The sequence below is a fragment of the Moschus berezovskii genome, chromosome 8, assembly GCF_049115385.1.
Source record: "Moschus berezovskii isolate FMDL1 chromosome 8, NW_MosBer_1.0, whole genome shotgun sequence".
Classification (NCBI taxonomy): Eukaryota; Metazoa; Chordata; class Mammalia; order Artiodactyla; family Moschidae; genus Moschus; species Moschus berezovskii.
In genome coordinates, this window is record NC_142467.1 from 94,312,528 (window position 1) to 94,333,173 (window position 20,646).

At 54.5% G+C, this 20,646-nt stretch overlaps 1 protein-coding gene across 1 annotated transcript in view; it reads right to left on the minus strand.

Annotated features, from left to right (window-relative positions):
• PTPRS (protein tyrosine phosphatase receptor type S) overlaps positions 1-17,817 on the minus strand; it is a 110,873-nt gene extending 93,056 nt beyond the window's left edge. The window contains exon 1 of the mRNA XM_055428983.2: positions 17,660-17,817. The gene's annotated coding sequence lies outside the window, so the exon portion shown is untranslated. The remainder of the gene's footprint in view (positions 1-17,659) is intronic.
• Positions 17,818-20,646: the final 2,829 nt, after the last annotated feature.

The window sequence follows — 20,646 nt, forward strand, 5'->3', positions numbered from 1 at the left end:
AAGCTCCAATACTTTTGCCCCCTGATAAGAAGAGCCAATTCATTGGAAAAGACCCTGATGCTGGAAAAGACTGAAGGCAGGAGGAGAAGAGGGTGGCAGAGGATGAGATGGTTGGATGGCATGTCTGACTCGAGGGACATGAATTTGAACAAACTCTGGGAGATGGTGAAGGACAAGGAAGCCTGGCATGCTGCAGTTCATGGGGTCGCAAAGAGTCAGACATGACTTAGTGACTGAACAATATGTGTAACCGAATCACTTTATCGCACACTTGAAACTAACACTATGCTGCTACTGCTAAGTCACTTCGGTCGTGTCCGACTCCGTGTGACCCCACAGACGGAAGCCCACCAGGCTCCCCCGTCCCTGGGATTCTCCAGGCAAGAACACTGGAGTGGGTTGCCATCGCCTCCAATGTGTGAAAAGTGAAAGTGAAGTCGCTCAGTTGAGTCCGACCCTTAGCGACCCCACGGACTGCAGCCTACCAGGCTCCTCCATCCATGGGATTTTCTAGGCAAGAGTACTGGAGTGGCTTGCCATTGCCTTCTCCGATACTCCAATACAATTTACACTATACTCCAATAAAATTTATTATAATTTAAATATACATGTAAGAATATAAATTACACAGTTCAGTGGCTCAGTCATGTCCGACTCTTTGCAACTCCATGGACTGCAGCACGCTAGGCTTCTCTGTCCATTAAGAACTCCAGGAGCTTGCTCAAACTCATGTCCATCGAGTTGGTGATGCCATCCAACCATCTCATCCTCTGTCGTCTCCTTCTCCTCCTGCCCTCAATCTTTCCCAGCATCAGGATCTTTTCCAATGAATCAGTTCTTCTCATCAGGTGGCCAAAGTATTGGAGCTTCAGCATCAGTCCCTCCAATGAATATTCAGGACTGATTTCCTTTAGAATTGACTGGTTTGATCTCCTTTCAGTCCAAGGGACTCTCAAGAGTCTTCTCCAACACCACACACTTCAAAAGCATCAATTCTTCGGCACTCAGCTTTCTTTACAGTTCAACTCTCACATCCATACATGACTACTGGAAAAAATACAGCTTTGAATAGATGGACCTTTGTCGGCAAAGTAATGTCTCTGTTTTTTAAATTATAACAAATTGGGTCAATTTATATATGGGTTTCCCCGGTGGCTCAGACAGTAAAGAATCCGCCTGCAATGTGGAAGACCTGGGTTCAATCCCTGGGTTGGGAAGATCCCCTGGAGAAGGGAATGGCAACCCACTTCAGTATTCTTGCCTGGAGAATCCCCATGGATAGAGGAGCCTGGAGAGTTATAGTCCATGGAGTCGCAAAGAGTCAGACACCACTGAGTGACTAAGCACAGCACACACATAAATTAGGAAGCAGTGATGGCCATGAGGTGCTTAGGGAGCAAGCTGCACCCCAGCCAGGCCACCCAGCCACTGTGCAACATCTAGCTGTGTGACACTGAGCAGAGGGCCCAGCCTCCCTGGGCCTCAGCTTCTCTGCCTGCCAAATGGGTATCACAGTTGCCCATGAGAAGTCTGCCTTCAAACTCGACCCCAAATCTCCCCACTTCTCCCCTATCCTCGGTCTCCACCTGGCTCACCCCATTACCCTGCCTGGACCACCCATACAGTCTCCTCTGCCCTGCTCCCCTCACCCCACCCCCATGATGTAGACTCCTCGCAGCACCCAGAAACCCAGAAGGCTGCCATGAGCATCTAAGTCAGGTACCCACCTCCCTCCTCTGGGTAAAAGCCCAAGTCTGCCCTGCCCAAAGGTCCTGCCCACCCTGCCCCCACCTGTCCCTCCCTTCCCTCCCTGCCTCTCTCTGGCCTCCTGGCTCACCCTGCCCCAGACACATGGGCCTCCTCACTGTTCCTCCAACACCCCAGGCACAATCCTGCCCCAGGCACTTTGCACAGGCTTTGCTTGCTCTCCAGAACATTCTCTCTCCCACATATCCACTTGGCTCCCTCCCTTACCTTCATTAGGGCTTTACTCAAGTTGTCAACTCCTCAATAAAAAGCCATCCCAATGACTTCATTTAAAATGACAGCCCTGGGACTTCCCTAGCGGTCCAGTGGTTAAGACCCTTAGTGGTTAAGTGCCCCTTCCACTGCAGGGGGCACAGGTTCGATCTGTGGTTGGGATATTAAGATCCTGCTTGCCACACAGGGCAGCCAAAAATAAATAAATAAAATAATGACAGCCTTCATCCCTTCACTCACATATCCCCTTTCCTCTTTTATTCTGTTCTTTTATCACCACCTGACATGACACATCGTTTGCCTATTACCTCTTCCTGATCACAACCTGAGCGCCACAGAAGCACGCACTTCCTCCCAGCGGGGCCCCAGCAGAGAGGCCGGCACACAGTAGGTGCCCGGATGACACAGCACAGATGTGGGGGTGGCTGTAGCCACAGCTGAACCAGCCATCCATCAGGCCTCTGGGGCTGGCTGGGAGCGGAAGCCTTCACACCTCCTCCAGGGCCCTTCCTGTCCCCATTTCTGAGCCATCCCTGGACTCTGCCCTCTGCCCCCTTTCCTGAGTCTCCAGCCAACACCTGCTGAGAAAACACAGGAAGCAGGGGCGGCCTCCGTGGTGCCTGTGGCCTGGGCCAGGCATGTTCCTCCGGACAGCTTAATCCCTGCCCGGGTGGGAGGGAGGCCCCAGAGGCAGAGCCAGGATCTACCAGCCAAAGAAACAGACCATCTCCCCGCTCCCACTCCCAGGAAGAAGTGCCATGCTGGAAGGTGCCTGATAACTACTTAGGGAGTAGATATATTATTATTATTATTATTATTTTGGCCACACGGCAAGTGGGATCTTAGTTCCCCGACCAGGGATCAAACCCGCACCCCCTGCATTAGAACCCGTTTTAACCACTGGACCACCTGGAAAGTCCTAGATGTATTAATGATGGCCACTGTGTCACCCTTACTCTGAGCCCAACAGTAAGGCTTTGCTCTTACTAACTCATCAGATCCTCCCAAGGATCCTGGGAAGATGAGGGTCATCATTTCCCCTATTGTACAAATAAGGACACTGAGGCCAGGAGGTGACATCAGAGCAGGTGAGCAACAGAGCTGGGACTCAAACCCAGGCCCATCTGGTTGTGAACCACTAATAGACATGGTCTCAAAGTATAAAACATGGCAGGGAAACATCGGCAACATCTACAGAGCATTTGCTGTGTCCTCAGTCCAAGGTGGAAGAGGGAAAACAGTGTGGGTGCCTCATCTCCTGGTCACCCGCCCACAATCTGTTGATATGGGCCCATTCTATGGATGAGGAAAACTGAGTCCGCAAAGGAGGAAGTGATTTCCTGAAGGTTCCCAGAAGTGGCAGTGCCCAAAGCTAGTGCTAAATTCACTCCATCCTTCCCTGGGATGGGTCATGGAGGCTGTTTCAGAGATGACTCATTTGCTATAATGAGGCTGGCTCATACCTCAAGAATACCCTCTGTGATCCAGGCCCCAAGTGGAAAACCCTCAGGGGTATCATTTCTAGGTGGGTAAACTGAGGCTTCAAGAATTTCAGCCTGAGGTCTTGAGATGTTCACTGACTGGTGAATCGAGGCTCAGAGATGTTCTTCCCTGTGCCCAAGGCCACACAGCCAGCAAGAGGCGGCACCAGGACTCAACTCGGGGCTTCCCAACCAGACTTGGAACTGTGGGCTGGCATGAGCCTGCGATGAAAGCTCTCAGCTCTGCAAACCAGACGCCCAGTGGCCGTGATGGAGTATCCACGGGGACAAACAGTGCGAAACCCAAATGACAAGTGTTGGGATGGAAACAGCCTTGTGCGTGGCTGGGCTGCTTCAGGCGTAAAAATGAGCCGGGGGGAGGATACCTAACACCAACTGTATTTTTAAAAATCCCACAGCAATAAGGAGGCTGGCCCGTCAGCACGGCGTCACGTCCGTGGGCATGTAGAAGCCCAGAACGCAAGGACGCGGCTATTTTAAAGGGGCTATTTCTGGAGGCCGAGGTGCGAACGCGGGGGCGAGAGGAAGGATCAGGAGCAGCCGCTGAGCGGCCCGAACTGGCCGACTGTGGGGCGGGGGGACACAAACAAGTGAAAAGGGAGGACTCGGGAGCCACATGCTCGGTCGCTACCAATGCAGGCACTGCCACCAGCCAGCTGGAAGACCTGAGGCATCTCAGAGCCCCATTTCTTGCCTTGTGAACGGAGACCTGTGTCTGCAAAACTCTCAGGGGGCCCTACTGTGCACAGGTGCTGCTGTGGACACAGCAGAGGAGACAGGAAGAAAGGAGGTAGATGGTAAGTAAGAGGAATATGAAGTAGAGATGGCAACAGGGCTTCCAGTAAAAGCAGAGCCAGAGCGGGAAAGATGGGGAGCCAGGTGGAGAGGCGAATTTTGCAATTAACAACCTTACAAGTTATTTCACAAATAATAACTTTGCAAACCTCAATAGAGATTGGGAGGAAGCCTCACTTAAAAATGAGCAGAGGCCTAAGGAGAGAAAGGAGAAAAGTGCTGCGTCCTGAGGCTCGCCTACTGATGCTATTAGGATCAAGTTGGGCTCTGCTGCTGCTGCTGCTAAGTCGCTTCAGTCGTGTCCGACTCTGTGCGATCCCATAGACGGCAGCCGACCAGGCTCCGCCGTTCCCTGGGATTCTCCAGGCAAGAACACTGGAGTGGGTTGCCAGTAAGTTGGGCTCTCGATGTCCAAAAAAAAAACACAAAACTCCCTGGAGAGGCATAATTTCTCTCTTCACATAAAGGAAGCTCCCAGGTGGGCCTCTAAGGGCTATTTTGCCCACCCCTAATCATCAGGGTCCAGGCTTCTTCCATCTCTGATCTCCCATTCTTAGCCATGAACCTGCCTCACAGTTCAAAATGGCTGCCTGGTTGCCTACCATCACCTCCATATTCCAGGTGGGGAGGGAAGTAGGGTAGAAGGAAGCATGTGCTACCTCCCTTTGAAGGCATTTCCAGGAAATTCTGTTCATTTATCCCACTGGTCAGAACTGAATCATGTAGCACAGACAGCTCCAAGGTATAATCAGAAATGTTTGGGGTTTTTTTTTTTCCCCACCAGGTAGCTATGTACCCCCACAAAGTTAAAGGGCTCAACTGCTGTGGAGGAGAAAGAAGGGGTTTTGAGTGATTCTCCGCCACCACAAACACGAAACCCTCCACTCCAGGATGCTTTTCACTCATCCCAGGCTCCGCCTCCCCAAAGACCCCAAGGTTGCAAACAGCGGCTGCAGCTCAAGTTCAGGCTCCATTTTCCAGGGGCCTTCCGGAAGGCAGGGCGCCACCTGTGGTCCACCCTCGCTAAGCACCCAGGCCCAAGGCGCCAGGCATTTCCCGTCCGACTTCGTGCCTGCCTGGTGAGGCTGCCCAGCCAATTTATCTCCTTCTCTTCAGTAAACAACTGTCAGGGAAAATAAATAGTTTTTAATAGGCTCATTAATTGAATTCAGGGAGAAATAACCTTCTCCCGAGGCTGTTGAGAAGGAACACTCAGACACACATAAGAGAGTCCCAGGACCCTGGTGTGAAGGTAGAGACCCCCAAACAGTCATAGCTGTGTGCGGCCACATGGACTCCACCAGTAAGGGGGCCCGTCCCCTCCCGGGCTTTTTCTAGCCTCCTCAAGGCTGGAAGTCTCCAGTGAGTGCTAACTGGGCTTTAACGCCTCAGCAGCCCTTGGCCTCTGCTTTAAGCCTGTGGCGGCAGCAGGATGATTTAATGTCATTTTCTTTCTCTCTCTTTTTTTTTTGGCTCTCATTACATTTATTTTAAAGGTTCTGCCTTCTTATGTCAAGGACATACCAGTTTGCCCATTGACGAGAGTAAGACAAATTTTTCTCCTCTAAGTTTTCAAAGAGAGACTTCCCCAGTGTCCAGTGGGTGAGACTCTATTCTCCCAATGCAGGGGGTAAGCCAGGTTCAATCCCTGGTCAGGAAACTAGATTCCACATGCTTTAACAAAGATCCCATGTACCAGAACCAAGACCTGGTGAAGCTAAACAAATAAAGTGGTGTTTTTTTTTAAGTTTTCAGAGAGAATGGGTTTTCAAGAAAACTACCAAGTCTTTCCTGATGGGCCTTCCCACGTGGCTCAGATGGTAAAGAATCTGTCTGCAATGCAGGAGACTCGGGTTTGATCCCTGGGTCGGGAAGATCCCCTCCCTGCAAAAGGAAATGGCAACCCACTCCAGTATTCTTGCCTGGGAAATCCCACGGACAGAGGAGCCTGGCAGGCTACAGTCCATAGGGTTGCAAAGAGCTGGACATGACTGAGCGACTAATACATCCACACAGCAAGTCTCTAGGAGGACCAGGGAGGTGGGGCAAAAGGCACATGTCAGGGTGGTGTCTCAAAGAGCTCTGGATGGGGAATCCAGAGGGGTCACTGCACCTCATCAGGTGATTGTGGCACAGAACTTATCCCACCCCCCAAAAAAACCCGCCTAGGGCTCTGGCCAGAGGTGTGACTTGGTTTCCCCACCATGGTTCAGTGGTCCTGAGGTGGGCCTCCTGCCACCATGGTTCACAGCACTGGCATGGGCTGTGGTTCTGTCTGCCTGGGGCTAGTCCCCAGCTCCTGGCGGCACTGCAGCAGGAGACTCAACCGTGCTGGGAGAAACCAGACTTGAGCCCAATTGCTCCCAGGACTCCCAAACCTTTAGCCCCCCTCCAAAGCTCCATTTGCAGGTCCCCTGATGTGCCCAGAGAAGGCATTCATCACCATACTGTGTCTTATGATGTTTAGCCTGTTACATCTTCACCGTGCCAGCACATTCCAAGCAGACTCTGTACAGACCATTCTAATCATTCAAAACAGTCTTGTTCCCCTTTAACAGACAAGGAGACTGAGGTTCAGTCAGGAGACTCCAAGGACCCAGAGTCATGGCCAAGGCTCAAACGCAGATTCTTCAAATGCCAAATGGGATTCCCCATGGAAAGCCCGGCCCATCCCAAGGGGCATCTCAGTGACTTCTCTACCTATCTGGCTGAACGTTGTTCAGTCACTTAGTCGTATCTGACTCTTTGCAGTCCCATGAACTGCAGCACAACAGGCTTCCCTGTCCTTCACCATCTCCCGGAGTTTGCTCTGGCTAAATGTACAGGGTGTCAATGAACAGCAGGATTAGTAGAGCCTTAAAAATCTCCTGGCCCAGCTACTGTGCCCTCTGGGGATCCCCTGTGTTCCTCTGGGTTTCTCATCTTCTCAAGAGATAGGAAACCTCCTGGACTGTCTCAGGGTTCCCTGACCTCATGACACTTGTCCTCAGGGGCCCTGGCTCTCAATAGCCATGAGGCAATTCAGAGAAGGCAAGTGAGCGGCTGAAGTCACACAGCCCCTCCACTGGGGTCGTGGGTCTTCTAGCAGCTCTGCCCAGGGCAGAGGGAGCTGAGCCAGGGCGTTTGAGCTGCTGATGTGGGGTTTTCCCAGCCGTGACCCATCTAATCTGGACAATTAGACACGCTGGTTCTAGCGCAGGAGGGCAGCTTTCAAAAGTCTGGCAGGATGGTCTTGGGGGAGGCAGCCTGGTAGAGCTCCCATCCTGAAAAGCGGGTCAGACAGGTTGTAAAACAGCAGCTAAGAAAGTGAGATATTGACCAAAAAGTTTGTTCGGGTTTTTTCGTAAGGTATTAAAGAAAAACCTGAATGAACCTTTTTTGGCCAGGCCAATAAAAATACTGGGGAACATTGCCCAGCCAGAAATGGAATGCCCAGCAGAGGAGACAGCAAAGACAAAGGCCTGGAGGTGGAAAGAGAAGAAAGGTCAGCGTGGCCAATGCAGAATGAGTGAGAAGGGAGAGGACAGAGAAGCCGGCAGGGGACTAGATGGCAAGAAGGGCTTGGGTGCACCATCCGGAGAGGCAAAGCAACTTGCCTGAAGTCACACAGCTCTTAAGAGGCAACGACGGACCTTGAACCCAGACCGGCTGACAGTGACACCCCTTCATCTGCGACCATCCTTCTGGCTACATAATTGCTACCTGCGAAATGAAACTGCAGAGCTGCCTTCTGCAAAAATTGTTAACCATTTCAAAGAAGCAACAGCAGATCATTCAACCGAGTACAGACCCTCTGTGAGCACAAAAATGCACACAGGCAACCCTGGGAAAAGGCTCCAGCGAGCCAGTTCCTCGTCCTTGCTCTGTGCCTCAGTTGCCCCTATCTGCCTCCTCGCAGAGCTGTTCTAAGGATGAAAGGAGAAAGTTCAGCGAAGCTTGAGCCCTGGGTCAGACACGCAGAATAGATTCCACAACTGGGGACCTCAGGTAATACTGGTTTATTTCCCCTCTGCTGTAACTGTTTGGGAAATTGTGGATGTGGGTCTCCATCCACGTCTCCCCCAGTGGTTTGTGAAGACAGGTTGGGGGGCGGGGAGGGGCGGTGAAGCTACAGTCATCTAGTCCCTGCTTGTGCTCCCAGGTGGCGCTAGTGGTAAAGAAGAATCCGCTTGCCTATGCAGGACACGCAAGAGACTTGGGTTTGATCTCTGGTCCGGAGGAAGCCCTGCAGGAGGAAATAGCAGCCCACTCCAGTATTCTTGCCTGGAAAAATCCCATGGACAGAGGAGCCTGGTGGGCTACAGTCCATGGAGTTGGAAAGCGTTGGACACGACTGAAGCACAAACACACACGTGTACCCTGGGCGCCGGGCCCTATATCCACATGACGGTGTTTAATTCTTGATGCAGAAGGCAGGACATGTCCCCATTTCCTGGATGAGAAAAGCGAGGCTGGGGGAAGGAAGAAGGAGTGACCTCACACGGCCGGGGAGGGCCTGTATCAGGATTCGAACTTAGCACTCTGGCCTCCAAAGACCAGGTAGGGAAAAGAGGAAAGACCTGGCCATGGTAGCCCCTTGGCGTCCCAGATCCACCACTATCTCTATAAAACCCCAGGAACCCATGCATCAGGGGCAGTTTCCCAATTGCAATGATCAACTGGGCCATGGGGGCCAGGACGGGTGGGCCACGGGAACCCGTTTGGGATCTCAGCGTTCGAGTCCAGGAAGGCAGTGCAAGGCGCGGGAGGCAGACGTTCACGGATAAGCCCATAATACCCCAGCTGCCTGATTTCTCTCACTGCCTGGGCTGTGGAGCACGTAGCAGGCTTTCAACAGCTCAGCATAACTGACATCTAGAACCAGTCATTCTCTGTTGCAGGGGGTGGGGGTGGGGGGCATCCCAGGTGCTGTGGGGGATGGAGCGGCATCCCTGCCCCGCCCACTGGATGCCAGGAGCATCCCCTAGTTGTGATGATCACAGATGTCACCAGACTTCACCCTGTGTCCCCCCTGGGTGGGGAAGCAAAATCACCCTAGGTTGAGAACCACTGCAGCGAACCCCACAGATAACACAGGCGACCCAGTGCTCCAGCCCTGAGAACAAATAGGTACGTTCCAGAAAAGACAAGAGGAGAGGAACGGGTCCTGCGGCCAGCAGGTAATTCACGGCACTGCCCCTCGGGACCAGTCAGCACAGCATTTAATTTCAGTCAAGTTTATCATTATGACCAATGTTTATCGAGCGTGGCCCGCTGGCCCAGGCCCTGTTTTCAGCCCTCCCCGGGAACAGCACCACTACCTTCAAATAACCCCTCCAGGTGGCTGCAAGCCTTCAGCCCATTTCACAGCCCAGGAGACTGAGGCCTGGGGATGGCAAGCAAGGGGTTGAGCCCATGCAAGTGGCAAATGAATGTGTTGTAAGGAAAAGAACAATCCAAGAATGGAAAAATAGGGCAATTTCATGTAAAAAAAAAAAAATCTAGATTTCTGGTTTTTCTTGGAGAACCAGGAAGACCAGGGTTGGGGGGTTCTGTCCAGTGTCCCCTTGGCATGACCTCTCCAGGCCTGATGGGCCCTGGGGTTTAAGAATGACATTTCTGGACTTCCCTGGTAGTCCAGGGGTTAAGACTCCGAGCTTTCACTGCAGGGGGCACAGGTTCGATCCCTGCTTGGGGAAGACCCCGCATGCCATGCAGTGCAGCCAAAAAAAAGACAATGAAGTTTCTGCCAAGTCTTCCTGCCTCGGTCTCTTCTCTAGACCAATGTGAAGAGATCCAGCCTACCTTCTAGTGGGAGGCTCAGCCCAGCAGGCACACAAGCAAGGTTGGTGCGGCTGTGTGGCTTTGGGCAAGTCCCCCTGCCTCTCTGGGCCATAGTCTGAGAGCTGTTCCTGGAGGTGTTTCCAGAGTTCCCAGATCTCCACTAGCAATGATCTTTGCACCCAAGCTCTGGGGAGCTTTTAGCAAACTCTAGCTGCATGTGTGGAAAATGCCATGTGAACTCCTCAGGGTCAGAACCCCATGAGGTCACCTACCTCTCTCTTCCGCTTCCCTCATCTCCTGCCACACAGCATCACATGCCTGCCTTCTCAACTTTGCACCTGGTATTCCTAATACCTGTTCAACTCAGAAAGCCCCCCTCCACGCCCAGACAAAATAGTGGCCCCATGACCTGCTGGGGGCCACTGAATTTCCAATCTCTGCAGAACCCTACTGCAGCCAGTCTTTTTCTTGCTTATTTATGTACTTACTGTCTCTCCCAAGAAACTACAGGATCCAAGGGATGGAGGGACAAGGCAGCCTTGTTTATTGCTGTATCTCCTGAATTCTATTTTCATGTGCTTTTATTTACAAAAAGAAAGCAAGCGAAAGAACGTACCAAGTGCTTTCAGTCTACCAGCACATATTCGTTCATAAGTGAAGCAAAGGTCCCATTTTACAGATGAGGACACTGAGGCACACAGTGGCTTCACACCCAGTCCAAGGCTCCCCAACAGGTCTATGTCAATAGTCTGAGGTCCCACAGCTGGTGAGCAGCAGAGCTGGGATTTGAACCTAGGGTCTGGCTCTCAAGTTCTCTGGCCACCAGTATTGGACAAATACTGATTGAATGAACGAACGATTGAATGAACTGGCAAATGAATGAATGAAGGCTGGCACACCAAGCTGATAAACTGGAGCACCTCTCAGCAGAGCCGAAGACAAAGCTGAGCCCACACAGCCCTGAATCTTCAGGGACCTCCCCCTAAGCACTCACCGATATTCACCACAGACTCTGGAAGTCGGGGGGCCACTGCCTGGGGTCTCAGGAGCACCCAGATCCCCAAGGCAGCCACCTGCCCTCCCTGCCTGCCTCGCCCGGCCTCCCATGGCTCAGATCCTGCCAGGCGCCTGGCCCAGTCCTGCCGCAGATATGGGGCGGCCTTGATTAGGCAGCCAGTGACAGGGAACGCCCCAGTTTGCAGTGGCTGAGTCATCCTGACATTGTTCCCATGCTGGACCCCATGAGGGGCTGAGGGTTCCAGGGGTGGGGGGGTGCTGCTGGAGAGCCCCCACCAGGCAGGTCTGGCTACATATTGACACATCACTTAACACACATTGACTCGTTTGATTCTCCCAACAACCTTACAAGACGGAGAGCATCACCTCTCCACTCTACAGATGTGAAAAAGGAAGAGCAGAGAGTCTGAGCAAACTGCCCCAGGTCACACAGCCAGCGAGCAGCAGAGGCGTAATTTGAACACAAGCTACCTCAGAACAGAGTCCACACTCTGAGGAAGGCAGCTGGGGGCCCTGGGGTCTCCACAGTGACTCTCCAGTGTACCCCGCAGGGGAATGGTCATCAAAGCTACTTCTCTGACAATGGGGCAGCTAGAGCTACCCCCACTCCTTCCCAGGAGTTAAGACTTCAGGTTCTGGCAGCTGCTGGTCCTGGGTAAGATTTCTGGTTCTCTCACATGTGGGCTGTGTGACCTGAGGCCAGTGAAGACCTCTCTGTGTGCCTCAGTTTTCCTGTCTGCGAAATGGGGTTCCCAGCACGCTCCTAAGGTGCTTAGTCAGCACAGGACCTGGAATGGGTGCCAGCTCCAAATAAGTCGGATCAGCTATTATTATTCCCCGACATCCCCTCATTTGCTGATCATGGGGTTAATTATAAGTGGCGTTAAATTATACACACACAGACGCATCGACCTCCCTTTCCCAGAACCCCTGAATTTTCACCAGCACTCAATTACCCAAGCAACAGCACAGCAATAGAGCATCTTCCTGGCTTCTCTCCACCTGGCCCGCCTCCATCTGAGGGTCCCAGCCCTCTGTGACAGAGGCCAAGACACCACTCATGGGCCGGGGCCGTCATAGGATGAATGCAGCCAGCGATGGCCATGTCCAAGAGCCAAGGCAGGCTGTTTACCTACACATCTCCCATCAGGGCTCACCACAAGGCAGGCTGCAATTGCTCTCTGATCTTAGAGACGAAGAAGCACAGAGAAGTCAACCAACCAGCCCAAGTATGTACAGCAGGGTGGGTGCTGGAAGTCAGGATCCCCTGAAAGTGTTAGTTGCTCAGTCGTGTCCAACTTTGCAACTCCATGGACTGCAGCCCGCCAGGCTCCTCTTTCCATGAAATTCTCCAGGCAAGAATGCTGGAGTGGGTTTTTTTTGCCATTCCCTTCTCCAGGGGATCTTCCCAACTCAGGGATCGAACCTGGGTCTCCTGTATTGCAGGCAGATTCTTTACCATGTAAGCCACAGGGAAGCCCCCGGATCCCCTGAGCCAGAGGCATTTCTTCCTTTTGCAAGAGATGAGGCTCCTACACGGAGAGGTTAAGGAACAGAGATGATGCCACACAGAGAGGGAGAGGGAGAAAGGGGATGATTGGGAAACCAAAAATTGGGATTTTTCCATTTTCCTAGGAGAGTTAGGGCCTGGCCTTCCAACAATGGACTAATGTAACAGTAAAGATTTCCAAAAAGAAAACTGAAAACGAAAAAACCTCAAAAGCCACAGGGACCATCCAGGGAGTTCTGGACAAAATTTGCTCCTTCAAAAACAGGATATTTATGGGAGCGGGGTCACTGTGACCCAGAAATCTGAGTTCCAAGCCCCTGGATCAGGGGAGAATCCATGGGAACATGGGAGTGCAGGTATCCTAAAAAAAAAAAACCTGGGTGTGTTTTCAGGTATGGAATCCTATTGGCCTCCACAGGACCAGGGGAACCGAAATGGGAATCCATAGCCAGCCCAGAATAGCACCAATCCCTCGGTCCACCCGGGCCAGACTTAGGGGAGGGGTGTGGGGAGAGGTAGTGCAGTTCCCCAGAGCAGGGAAGAGAGACAAAAATAAAGCCACACGGAAAGTCGGGGCCTGTCCGTGAGGCACTCCCACCCGCTCGTTAATTTTCGCCTTTGCAGAAGTGTAAGCCAATTGGTTTTTTCATGTTCCCCACACATAAGCCCCCACCCCAACACTTCTGAAATATCAGCCAGCGACAAGACAGAAATGGTCCGGCGGGGTTCTTTGTTTTTCTTCCTTTGTGTGCGCTTTTTCTTTCTTTAAAGAAAATAGAAGGGAGCAGGGGGGAATCTGAACACTACACTCAAAACCCGGAAGCATCCAGAAGCCCAGAGGGGATGGCAAATTGGACCACAGGGTTCAAAGACCCAGGTGTCACCACTTCCTGTACATCTCAAGCTATGATCTGCCTGGGTCCAGGCTATCTGTCCTGGTGATGGGGTGACTTGAAATCATCCCCTGCCCCGTCCAGCACTCCATCTTCTCCAGCTGCAAGACAGGAGCTTTCTGGTTCCAGATAGAAGTCAGACCAAATTTTTAAAACCATCATGTTCTCCCCAGTGCAGTGGTGTGACTTTTCTTCTGTCCAGAGCCCCACATAGGATTTTGTTGGCTTGGCACCTAGATCTTGTCACCTGTCCCCACTGTGAGCCCCCTGCCTGGTGGGCAGCTGGGGTCTCTCCATATCCCCCCTACTGCTACCCACTGGGCATCTTTTGCGGCGGGGAAGGACAGAGCAAGGGCAAGACAGGGGCACCTCCTCCTTGTAAATTCTGGGAAACGGGATGCCCACCCACGGAGGGTGTGCCAGAAGAATGTTCTGGGTGCAGAGGAAAGCAGGGTGGCGTCTCGGGGCCCCTGGTCAGGCCCACTGCCTCTCTCCAGAAGCACAAGCCCTCCCGCTACCCGCCCAGAGAGGACACCACGGCCCACAAGGAGCCTGCCGGGCAGCTGCACTTCCCAAGAACCTTCCTCTGGCTCCGGATGCCTCTACAAATGGAACGTAATGCAGTCGGGGTTGTGAAGAGGGGTGGGGGTGGGAATTGCTTTCAGCTGAAAACGTTAAGCTTCGTCAATTATCCCCCAAACCCGCCAGGTTTATAAATATCCGTCTTTATTTTTAGGGTTTTCCTCTCCATCCTGAACTCTATTGGCGGGGGGCCCCCCTCCCCCACCCCCTCCAAGCAGCGGCTGCACTAAAGTCACAGGAAGCAGGTGAAACTTGGGGTTGTGGGGGGCCGTGTCTCGGAGCCATGTAGGCCCTACCCGATCCTTCCCTGCCCGGCCACCACTCTGACCATCCTTCAGGCTGGAGTAATCAGCACAGCCACAGGTCTCCCTGCACCTGGCTCCTGGGAGCGGCAGTTGGAGATGCACAGTGCTCCAACACCTGTGAGGGGCTGTTCCATGCCCACCCAGACGATAGAAGGGGAAACTGAGTCATCCATGGAAAACCATCTGCTGAGGAGAGGTGGAGCTGTCCCCTGGACCGATCCTGGTCTAGGGGAGGCCAGGCAGACCTCCACGCTCTCAGTGGCCCAAAGAAAATGGACACACAGTCATCGTTCCAGAACTGTCCCCCCCAGATGCCACCGCTAAACTCTTGACATCCAGGAGTTTCTCCCCTTCCACCTGCTCCGACAATTCGGCCCAGAGTCACCGCTCTGGTGCTGGGACAAAAAATGCCTCTGGTCTCTGAATGGGGGCCCCAGACAGGCAAAGATGCCTGGGATCCCCCAGGGAAGCAGGGGAAAAAGAAAGGCGCTAGGAACGATCCAAGGGGCTAGAGAGAGCCACTGTCAGTGGGTAACGATTCCTGTGCGGGCGGCAAGCGGGCACCTGGCTGGCAGTGCCCTCCCTCTGTGCCCACCTCAAGGCAAGGGACCATGGGGGAGGAGGGTTCACCCCAAGGAGGCCGGCCTGCACCCCAGCAGCACCCTCCAATGCCATACCCTGGCCACATCAGAATGACCCATGCCTCTGCCCCCCTGACCCCTCTGCAGAGATGGGGAGTGGGCCAGGCCTGGCCTCGCCTGGCAGGACAGGTACTGACATGACAGCACCAGCCCTCTTCACCCCCTGGGGGGCCGATGTCATCGACTGGGTGGCAGGAATAGAAAAGCGCATGAGCTCACCAGGCAGGCGGGTCTCCCTCGACGTTTTGTTTGCCTGAGCCCAATTATACCAACTCTCAGGACAATCGCGGGTGGCTGCCCCCAGGGGGCTCGGGGGACCAGGGCCCCACGCAGAAGTGCACCGTCACGTTGAAGGTGTCCCCCGGGCCCAGGGAATGGGGCAAGATGAAGCTTTCTGGAGCGGGGGACAGAAAGGAGACAGGACAGCAGGCATCCGGAGATGTCCCCTCAGAGGGCACTGCGGGGGAGTGGGGATGGGGGATCCAGCCGGAGACCCAGGCCCAAGTTGGTGGGCTCTGGGATTGACAGGGGGACGGAAAGCAGCCGCCCCCAGCCCCAGCTGCCTTCCTTCCGTAGCCAAAGTATCAGCTGGCAGAGGAAGAAGAGAGCTGAGGGACAGAAGGCAGGCGAGATTGGCAGGGGGAGGGGGGCACAAAGGAAGGGGACCCTGGGTGGGGGAGGGGCGTTATGCAAATGGCAGAATCGACCCAGTCCCTCGGCCATTAATAAAAGCTCCAGCAGCAGCAGCTGCTATCGGCAGGAGTAGAGTCGCGGGCTGACTGGCTCTTCTCACCGGGGGGAAGAGGGGGAAGCAGGACGCCCCAAACAAAAGGGACCCTCGCCCCCCCTGCACCCCGGAACAGCAACAGTGGGGAACACTGATGGAAGGCCAGAACCCCAACCGCCAAAGTCCAGCGGGGGAGACCACCAGGGGCGCAGAGCGGGTGGGACCCCGACCTCAACACCCTCGAGGACCCTTCGGCTTTGTCCCTGTTTCTCTGAGTCCTAATGCCCAGCCCGGACGCCTCAGACACATCCCTCCCCAGTTCACGAGCTGTTGGCCAGGCTGGTTTTTCAGGGGTCTGGGGGGAGACAGAAGGGCCCCATGCTCAGAACGAGGACTCCCGCAGATGGAGATGGGGGGGAACAGGGGAATCCCAGCTGAGCCCGAGAAGGGGAAGGGAGGCACCACCCCCCAGATGGAAGCGCTGGGGCGGTTCGTACCTTTGAGGGATGAGGACCCAAGGGGGTGGCTAAATTTGAGGTAGGACTGCAGAGGAAAGGACATTCCGAAAAGCTGCATATTTACGGAGCTACTAGAGGAAGGTCTGAAATCGGGGGAAGGATCACATAAGAGGAAATTCCAGACCGGGGGGGGGGGGGGGGGGGGCGGTGTGTGTGGCTGACAAAAAAAAAAAAAAAGATTCCACTTGGGGTTGGGGGGGATTCTCTGATTTGAGAATTTCAGAGAGAAAGCAGTTGAAGGGGGGGTTCTCTGATTTACAGGGAGTTTCGCGGGGGTAAGCACCCAGGATTTGTGGACAGGTGGAATCCTAAATGTGGCAGTGTTTCCATAAGGAGCGGTGAACTTGGCCGTAACTCGGTCGAAACCCTCGCGCGCAGAGTACCGGCGCTCTAACTCGGGGGGAGGGCTTCCCTCTGGGTAAGGGGCCCCCCGCGCCCCCTTCAACCTGGTTCCGACGGCTCCGCCCCCAGGGATGACGTCACCGCCCCTCCTCCCAGCCCCCAAGGGGGCTCCCAGGGCGTGCAGAACCCGCGAGGCTGGCAGCTGAAGGGGCGGCTTCCCCTCTCCCGGGATCCCCACGGGGCCCCCAGCTCCTAGGGGAGGTCGGGCGCCCGGCACGCGCGCCCGCCCGCCAGTCCGCCAGGGTCCCTGGGGCTGGGGGCTGAGTCTTGCCCCACTTGGGGGATCTGAGAGGGGGCGCTGGGTCCGCAAAAGGGTGGGGCAACACAAGGTAGCGGAGGGCCACCCCCCACCAAAGGATAGACGAGACCGAGAGGGCGCTAGGGGGAGACAACATTGAGTAGGGGGGTCTCTAGAGGAGGGAGATTAAAGAGCGAAGGCGGCGGGCACAGCAGCCGCCCTGGGCGCACCGTCCAGTCGGTGCCCCCCTCGCTCTCACCTGGAGGCACCTGTCCCGGGCTTGTCTCCACTCCGGGGCGCCCGCGCGCCCCCCAGCCCCAGCACAGCGCCCCCTGCCTACGGGACCCGCCCGGGGAGCCTGGCTGGGCGCCGCCGGGGCCAGCACCCCCTCCGCACACACGCGCGTCCTCCCTCCGCGTCTTTGCCCCGCCCGCAGCCCGGGGTGGTGCAGCCGCCGGCGCTGGGCAGCTTCCAACGCCGCGCTCCGGGCGAGTCCAGCCCAGCCCCCTCCCCGCCGCGAAGCCCCCAGCCCCGCCCGCCGAGCCCCCTCCCCCGCAGCCCCTTCCCGCCCCGGCCCAGCCCCTCAGGGGCATTGTTCGGACGCAGCCTGCCCGGCGCAGCGGCTGGGCGTGCAGCCGGCTGCAGCGGAGCATCCTCCGAGCACAATGGCCGTACAGGCTTCCCCGGCACAAAGCCGGCGCGCTGCCCACTCCGCCGCCTCCAAGAACCCCACTGGAGTGCCTGCATTTCTTTGAATCGAATTCATGATTATTTTTCCCCCTTTACCTGGAGGCTGGCTGGGCTGGGCTCCCCCGGCTCTGCCCCGCTTCACATCCTGGCTGTTGCATGGGATTCGAGCGGAGCCCGAGCGCCAGCGGCTCGCGGCGTGCGCGCGCCGGCCGGGCTGCCGGGCGGGCGGCGCGAGGACACTCACTGCGGCTCGCGCTCCCCTAGCGCCGGCTCGCGCGCCCCCCCAGCCGGTGACGTCATCCCTTCCGCCACCGCCGCCGCCGCCGCCGCCGGCCGGGGGCGGGGCCCGCTATGGCGCGTCACTGCGCAGCCGCGCAGCCGCCACGCCCCTCGGCCAATGAGGTGGCTTGGCGGGGGCACGTGGCCCGGGGCGCTTAAACGGCTGTAGGAGCACGTGGGGGTGTGGGGCTTCGAGGGACACGTGGGTGGCGGCGTCAGCACCAGGGACCCCTCTGGCCGCTGGCCCCCACGTTAGCCCCAGGGCACTTGGCACAAAGATCATGGTGCTTGCCATCCCCTGCTCTAGACTCTGCCCTGGCTTCCCAGTAGCCTCTGTGTAAAATCCAACCTCTTCTGTGAGACTCACTTCTCTGCATTGGCACCCACCACCCTATTCCTGGTGTCCATGCTTAAGCCAAACCAGCATCTTGCAGTTCTTCCAGTCTACTCACTCCTGACAAGATCTTGCTCCTGCTGTTCCTTCACCTGTCATAGTCTTCCCCGCGGCACACCCTGCCCCCACCCCACCCCGCCCCCACCCCACCCCCACCACGGCCCCTGGATCTTTCTGGGGCTTCCAAGGTGGCGCTAGTGATAAAAAAAAAAAAAAAAAGCAGCCTGCCAGTGCAGGAGATATAAACAGATGAGGGTTAGATCCCTGGGTTGGGAAGATTGCCTGGAGGAGGACATGACAATCCACTCCAGTATTCTTGCCTGGAGAATCCTTGGATAAAGGAGTCTGGTGGGCTACACTCCATAGGGTGGCAAAGCGTCAGACAGGACTGAAGCGACTTAGCACAACATCTTCCCCATTTCTTCTCTCCCGTCTTTGTTCAATGGGCAGCACCTGGAAGAAGCCCTCCATGACCATGACCATCAGCCCCACTAAGCTCCATTAGCTATGCCATCATCCTGATTTTATTCTGATCATGCTAGGGTGTGCCTCCGTGGGGCCTGGAGATCCTAGCTTATTGATTGCATGAATGAGGGAACATTTCCTGCAGAGTAAGCACTTTCCAAACCGCTCACCTCATTACCATCACCTGCTGCCCTTGAGGCAGGGCAAACCATAATAGGAACCCCAGCTCAAACACTGGCTTGCTGTGTGGGGCCCTATCTCAGCTTTTCCACCTGCAAAATGAGTTTGCCCCACCTCCCTGGGTCTCAATTTCCCATCTGTGAAATGGAGCAAAGTGGCCGTTGCTCACGAGAGAGTGTCTGTCAGGATGAAGTGTGATAGGGTGCCTGCCTGACCCGTAGTTGGCACTTGAAAATGGGACAGTGAGGGAAAAAGACAGAAAGAATAAAGGGAAAGTTTACCATGGAGGGTTGGAGGGCTTAAAGACGCCAAACAAGAGTGCACATCAAATGACTGTGTCCTGAACCCGTTGGAAGCATTTTATTTCATCAAGGTATGTGTTTGAAGAGGACCTCATGCCCATAAACGGACTCAAGTTTAGAATTTGGGGGGGGTTTTCCTCCCAAATCATTGATTCATTCATTCCTGGCCAAAGATGCAGATATAAACAAAAGGCATTAACCCAGGGAACAAAACAAGAAGGCGGAAGTCATAAATAGGAGACAAGAGAGGAGAGGATGAATAATTAAACAAGGAACCTAAATTAAGCCTGGAGTTTCCCAGCGGCCAGCGCAGGTTTGCAGAACTTATTTGTCCTCCTTCCTGGCAGTGTGACCCTGACCTAGCCATTGACAATCTGACCTTGGTTTTCTCATCCAAGCAATGGAGACACAACTGCATCTTGAAAAATCAAATGGGATGGTCTGTGCACAAATGCTTAGCTGATCTGAAATACACAGTAGGTGCTCAAACCATGTACACTCGATGGAGGTAGACTTCTGGCTCTGGAGGGGCTGGACATGGCATGAGCCACACTTAGCCCTGCCACCTATTAGGTGAAGGACTTTGAAAAAGCCCTTCTGAGCCTCACTGCTACCATCTTTGGAAAGGGTACAACCTCATCTACTTCTGAGAGTTCTTGTGAGGAGGCAAGGTAAACAGCTGCAAAACATGGTACAGTGCATGCTCGGGACACCAAACCATTCAAGCCATCAATCTGTGTGCCAGGCTGTTTCTAGGGCTTGGGCACAGAAAGAAACAAAACAGGCTAAAAAAACTGTCCTCTAGGAGTTGATTCCAGGGGAGGAAATAGACAATATCTCACTTGGGGTAAAAACACAAGCCTTCCTTGCAGCCCACAAAGTACTCCACTGCCTACCCCTCATCACCTCCCTGCTCTCACCTCCTTCATCTGCTCCCCCCCCACCCTTGCTCACTCCAGTCCACCTGTGCCAGCCGCCTCCATGTTCCTTGCAAACATCAGGCACAGTCCGGCCTCAGGGCCTTTGCACTGGCTGTTCCCTTTTCCTAGAATGCTGTTCCTGAGTCTGGCTCCTCATCCTTCAAAACTCTGAGAGACCCTCCCTGACCATCCTGCCAAAGTTTATCTTCATCTCAGTACCAGACTATTTATTATGATTTGGAGTGATTACTATTTGGGGGCAGTTTGTTTGTTTTCTATCTCCCCACTTTATCTGTGCCCAGTTTGCCCATCTGCCAATGCAGGATAGTAAGAGTCTCTTACCTCCTCAGGTTTTGGGAGGGTGAAATGAGTTACTTCATCTAGATTCTAGAAGGGATTGCTTGATAAATGTGACTACTATAAATGGGAAAGCCAGGATGACCAGCCAGGTGATCATAAAAATCCATACAAGGGGAACAGAACATTCTAGTCTGATATTATTGCCAGCCCTGGAATATAGACAAGTGTCAGAGGGCATTCAAG